Source organism: Ixodes scapularis, unplaced genomic scaffold, assembly GCF_016920785.2.
Source record: "Ixodes scapularis isolate PalLabHiFi unplaced genomic scaffold, ASM1692078v2 PGA_scaffold7__128_contigs__length_106722199, whole genome shotgun sequence".
Lineage (NCBI taxonomy): Eukaryota > Metazoa > Arthropoda > Arachnida > Ixodida > Ixodidae > Ixodes > Ixodes scapularis.
The window spans coordinates 105592391-105598936 of NW_024609882.1; the positions used below are offsets into that span (position 1 = coordinate 105592391).

Sequence of the window (6546 nt, forward strand, 5' to 3'; positions counted from 1 at the left end):
ACAGGGGCCGCTTGCTCGAAAGAGTTGAGACACAACTTGAGACAGTCTCAGCCGAGACCGAACGTGAGCCACTTGCTCGAAACGAAACTTAGTCTGGACTTGAGACTGAAACCGAGTCTCTGACTCAAGTTGTGTCTCAAGCCGGGAGACAGCCCCGTAGCAAATTAGCTGGCGGCCGATTTAAGACCCAAACTGAGACCCAAACGGAGACCCAAACTGAGACATTCTCAGAGGTTAGCCACTTGCTCGAAACGAAACTTAGTCTGGACTTGAGACCAAAACCGAGTCTCTGATTCAACTCTAGTCTCAGATCGTGAGACAGCCACGGAGAAGGCTCACTGGCGGTCTCAGAGTGAACAAAATGTCGGACGTGGCTACGACAAGTCGGGTCCAAGCCATCTTTGCCGCGTGGATGCTGTCGCGGGACCGCGTATTCCGCGACCGCTTTCACCCCTTCGACGTTTTCGACGAAGAGGGCCTCCAGCGTCGTTTTCGGTTTGGCCGCGATGGGATCATGTACATCGCCGACGTCTTGGCCAGCGACCTCATACGACCAACGAGACGCAGCCATGCAACCCCCGTCCTGATTCAAGTGCTCCTAGCGCTGAAATTCTTCGCTACCGGCACCTTCTTGATCACGGCGGGGGACTTTCTGCATCTGCATGAATCTATAGCGTCACGGTGCGTGCGACGAGTGGCCCTGGCTCTGGCAAAGCAAGCGCCGCACTTCATACGGTGAGAAAAAAAGAAGTCCTAACACTAGCGTTTCTTTTTGCCGGTGGGCCAGTCAGCTGCAACGTAATTTTGGATTTCGGGGAACAGAGACTTATTCAACTTGTTTCGTGAGAGAAAAGGCTTCTTCAACTTGTTTTCGTTAAAGAAAACCTTTTTTTTTTTTCACTAACATGCAGCGCCATTATTTAGCCCTCGATATGCGTGCTCAAAGCGATGTCTGGTTATTACTACGGTCCGTAATGGTGGGTGTGGTCCTCGGCACCCTCGGCACTATCTTTGTATTGTGGAGTGTTTCTCATTTCGAAAAAACAACGTGTTTCACAACATGTTAGCGGGAGTAGCTGGTGGATACTGAAGAACGTTTCGGAAAGGAGGGTGCGTTTCAAAACAGTAGCGAATAATACGTACTGATTCACACTCGATCGTGACAAGCTTTATGCGAACGGTCCGACTACGTCATAATCGAACATGTGCTAGATTCAACCAACGCTATAATTTAGGTTTCAACTGACAGTGTAAATCACATTTTCTACTTCAGGTGGCCAACAGCAGCGGAAGTCCCCGAACTGCAGCGGCAGTTCTGCGCCGTGGACGGCTTTCCGGGCGTCGTAGGAGCCATCGACGGCACACGTTCGGATCCAAGGGCCACCGCTGCACGAGGAAGTGTTCGTGAACCGACACTTCTACCATTCCATCAACGTGCAGCTGGTGGTCGACGCGCGCTCAAGGATTCTCAACGTGGTTGCCAAGTGGCCCGGAAGCGTCCACGACTCGTACGTGCTGTCGCAGAGCAGTGTCGGGGAGAACTTCGCAACGGGCGCGTACGGCGGCCTCCTCATCGGCGACAGCGGCTACCCGTGCAGGCCTGGGTTGATGGCGCCTTTTCGATCGCCGACCACGCCGGCCGAGTGTGCGTACAACCAGACGCACGCAACGACTCGGTGCGTGGTCGAAAGGTAGGCTTTAGAGCTAGCTGCTCTCAGAGAAGACTAAGGCTATACGCACGACGTCGTGCACCTCGACCAGAGAATGGTAAACGCACGACGTAAAACGGTTTGGTTCTCGTATAAAAAACACAACTGTCACAACGAGATTTTCAAAGTGACCATCGTGGCATTGCAGATAGGGGCTACAGAGCCCAAGCACGCCGTTTCACTGCACAGCTAAATATAGTTCACCTAAAATAATTTGCTGGGTATACTTTCACGGGTAAAGCTATACACACTCCGGAGTGCACTTCAGACGGAAATGGCTATACGCACTCCGCTAAACTCGTATAAAACGAATGGTCACAACGAGTTTTCTTAGCGATAGCATAGCATACGGGTTAAGGTGTCTGCTTTGTATGCAAGTGGACGCGGGTTCGATCCGCAGTAGGTCTACTTTTGCTTTTTCTTTTTTTCTTGAACATTTTGTTTTGTCGAGGCATTTGGAGATATTTACGACATTTATTTTTTGCGATGATCACTAAGAAAACCGAATGTTGTCGACGAAACTTCGCGGAACTAAATGGTATGGGACTCCCTTTCCGGAGGTGCGATCGGGGACGGCGGGGCTTGGTTTGCAGGCTGGACGCCGCGAAGTGGCATGTACTGGCTATGTTTTGTAATTAGCAACCGTACACTGTCGCCGCGAAGCGGCGTGAATGCAGGTGGGGGGCTGGCTTAACACGCTCCCCAGTGATACCGCGCCGTTAGAAAAGGGTGGCCCGATCGGCATGAGCTCTCTGCGGAGTGAGTATAGCCATTTCTTCCGAAATGCACTCCGGAGTGCATATAGCTTCACTCTACTTTCACCACCAAGTTAAAATTGTTCTTTTTAGCTTTCATTCCACAATGTTACTATAATATTAGTCAGGGTGGGCCAGACTTGTAGCATTTCTTTTTAGCTCCTTCGGGGTTTCTTGTTTTAAATTTGCCGCAGGTTTTCTTGTTCCCTGTAGAACAAACATGGCATCTTTCTCACGTGCATTGGGCAGGGGTGGGAATTGAGCCACGACTTTTGAGCCCAGAATCTCTGGGTTCTGCAGCATGCGCTTTCGCTATATATTTTCAGAGCTGTGGTGCACCACCGAACCCCCTAGGGCCACCAGTAATTGAATGCGATCCGAATGGGATTTGACTTTGCGCCTTTGCTTGGGAATGTTCCTATTTCGGTATATTGCGTAAGCGCTATGATTTTTCAGCACCAGAAGAGTTAGCGTATCGATAACCTCAAAACTGCAGCACGGATGAACTTCACGGCATTTCTTAAATTGATGCCCCATATTCATGTCGGTCGCAAGACATATATAATTCTACGAGATTGAAACCTGTGTAATTTACCTTGCAAGTCGGTCCGGGTGCTTCAGTCAAAGCGTTCGCTTGTGTTTAGAAACGGGTGAAATGTAGGAAAATATCTCGGCTGTTGCAGTTCAGTGCCCCCAACCGCAATTCTCATACGAAGGAGTGAACTGCAGGAAGTGCATGTCTGTTAATCCAGAACTTAACAGAACTGCTTGGTGTAATAACACAGAGCCGTTAGCTCCGCCCCTTTAGATTTCTCTTCATTGCACAGAAAGTTTATCCTAAGTATAGGAAGTCTTGTCAATAAAGAGATGCAAAATGAGTGCGGTACCTGATACAAACACCGATGACAGCTCAGCCCCAGTGCTTGTTTGTGGAGAACATTCTTTTTACCCACAGCCTATAATGCGTGCTTGATGCCACGAGGGATGCACGTCTTGTTAGAAGATGTGAGTTGCTGTACATGTTGCAAGCCTAACTTGATTTTTTATTTATGTGGCACCCTCTTTCCACTGTCTGCGTAGAAAACACGGTGCAGCAAACACATTCAGGTGATGCACCTTGATTTGATGGAGTGTCCAGATTATGTTCGGCATGCCTGGCAGTTTCATAAATGCGGATAGCTGGTGCCCGAATCAAGGGGTCCATCTATCCACTTCTTCTCCATTAAATCAGCATAAAGAGTTTTTTGAGAGGTCTGTTCACCTTCGCGGCATCACCGCACCATTCCCAAACATGAGCCTCTCCTCCCTCTTTGTCTATTTACTGTAGTCCTCTTGGATGAAGTGCCCTCTCTGTCGAAATGAACCAGTTCTCTTTCAAGGCTAGTTCAGAACACAATCTCTCCGTGCCTCCCCCTTCCTGGCGATAACGAGTGGCATCACTTAACTGTGTTTCTTGCAGTGTGGTACAGGAGAAGGGTGGCAGTTAAGCCTGCCTTAGGTTATATAAAATGTGCCAGGGGCCTAATGAAGTTTTTCAATCGCAGGACGATCGGGCAGCTGAAGCGCCGCTTCCACTGCCTGCACGCCGAGCTGAGGATGCTGCCAGAGCGCTGCTGCACCATCGCTGTGGCGTGCTGTGTGATGCACAACATTGCACAGCACTACACGTGCAGGGAAGGTGACTGTGACCTTCCACCAGAGGGTCCCGTGCCTCCATCGCCACCCGAAGCAGACGATGGGGTTGCGCGCCGACATGCAATTGTGCACCAACACTTTCGTGGTGAGATTTAAGCCTACAAACACAAGTTTATCCCTTATCAACTCGTGTAAGAGCAGCACTTTTTGTTACAAGATATCTTTTCAAGGTATTGGCCACATGGGATTTAAAAAATATATATATTTGTGCATCCAACACTTAATGTACTTGCAATCAAAATTATTGGTCTAATACACCTCCATTTCGAACCGGGAAAGAACAGAAGCATTTTAACAGACCTGGACTGCCATACATGTGCAAGCTTGTCACAATGTCTGTGGGCCCCTTCGTTGATTAATAGAAATAACGTAAAAAAGACACAGTCCACAGCTCACATAGGAAGAAAAGAAAAAAAAAAGATGATTCAACTGGTCGACATACAAAACGGGCCACTCATGGTGTAAACGTGAGCAGGAAAGCGATGACAGGGTAGAGGGTGAAAATCAAAAGATATTTACTGCCTTCACCAAGATGACAAAAACAGCTCACGCAAAAAAACTAGGCGATGCGCAGCACACGGTTGTGAGCAGACAAACAGAAAACCCAACAGTAGCTGAATACATAGCCACAGCCTCAAAGCGAACGGGCGCAGTACAAGCAAAAATGAGTCTTATCTGCCATCGACGCTGATCTAGGGGGCATGAATGCCTTTTTCATGGTTTTGGTCCAGTCAGTCGGACGATTTCATCTGGTGCACTTCCTCACCCACCTACGCCGCAACACAGGGACCAACAGAACTCGATGGGGAACAATGACTTTCCAGCGGCAGGCTCAACTCATTGCCGTCTTCACGACCGCAGGACAGGAGAGCAGAGTCTCCGACTGCTCTCTGGATTCTGCCCCACAGGGGGCACCTGTGAAAGCAGGTGTTTGGAGAGTGGCGTCTCCACGGACCCCGAGCCATGCGGGTTCGCCCGCCCACGTCTGGCTGTGCGTGGCTTTCCCGTGTCTGGGGAAAAGGGCATCCTGGTGGTTGAGCCGAGCCCGGGGTAGGTTTGGACCCTTCGGGGCCCCCCGGGCGAGGCAATACACCACTTCGGCCCCCGCTTCTCATAGACGGGAGTCCTGGTAAGGCCCGGCCAGGATGATTCAGTCTAGTCGCCACTCCTTCTACTATCCCCTCCCTTCTTTCACCCTTGTCTCCTCCTTCTTTTCACTCTTCTCATTTCTCTTCTTTCCTTTTCAACTTTTTTGGCGGCAAGGGCTAACCTTGGGTGGTGACAGATACTCTCGTCCAGATCCACACTTGGTTATAGTTTCTGGGTAGCGCTAATAGAGTAATGCTTCCAGCAAAGCCATATTTGTTATGGGGTATTACCTATTCCCTCGTTGGGCTCCGTGGTGGGCGGCGCGCCACAGATTCCGAAAACCCTTTGCCTTTTTATGGCGCCCCTCTCTTCTCAACCCCGAGCAGAGCGACCCCCGAAAAGGGTTCGCCCCGCTCCCCTTACTTTTGAAAAAGCTAATGAACCTGAAAAATATCCTCGATTTCTTGTAGTACACTCCGCAAGTGACACTGTGCATTTGTCAAAAGTTTCTCCCTTTGTGATTGCAAAGCATCTAGAACAAGTGGTTGGAAAATCTTATAAGGCAAAGAAGCTTGCTGGAGACCTCCTTGTTGAGGTAGAAAACAAGCCACAAAGCACAGCACTCTTGAAGATGACAAGCCTGGGAGACTACCCGGTTACTGTCACCCCCCACCGTACCCTGAATACTGTTCGCGGTGTCATCTCAGAAGATGACCTTCTCGAATGCAGTGAAGACGAGATCCTCGAAGGTCTTCGCAAGAGTGCTGTCGTTGCTGTTCGACGAATCACCTTAAAACGTGACGGACAAGAAAAACCAACCCGCCATCTGATACTCACATTTGAGCTCCATGCCCTTCCATCCACCGTGAAGGCAGGATATTTGAGCTGCAGAGTCCGCCCTTTCATTCCAAATCCTCAGCGGTGTTTCCGTTGCCAACGTTTTGGGCATGGTTCCCGAAACTGTCATGGCCGAGAAACGTGCGGAAAGTGCGGTGGTACTGACCATGTAGCGGACATCTGTGAAAATGAACCGAAATGTGTAAACTGTAGCGGAGCTCACCCTGCTTTCTTTCGCTCTTGCCCAAAATGGAAAGAGGAAAAAGACGTCTTGACTTTCAAAGTGAAACATAACCTGAGCTACCAAGCAGCCAAAGAACAGCTTGCCTTTCAGGCAAGGGGTTCTTATGCCCAGGCAGTGTTGAGGGGACCCCCACTGTCTACGGCATCTGTGGAGACACAGACTTCCCTGGAAGACCTGTCCTCTCCACAGGGGTCCCCTTCCGAACTTTTGAAGGTGA

The 6546-nt window shown here is 49.8% G+C and overlaps 1 pseudogene; it reads left to right on the plus strand.

Moving 5' to 3' along the window:
- Window positions 1-514: 514 nt before the first annotated feature.
- Window positions 515-4255, plus strand: LOC115310687 (annotated as a pseudogene).
- Window positions 4256-6546: the final 2291 nt, after the last annotated feature.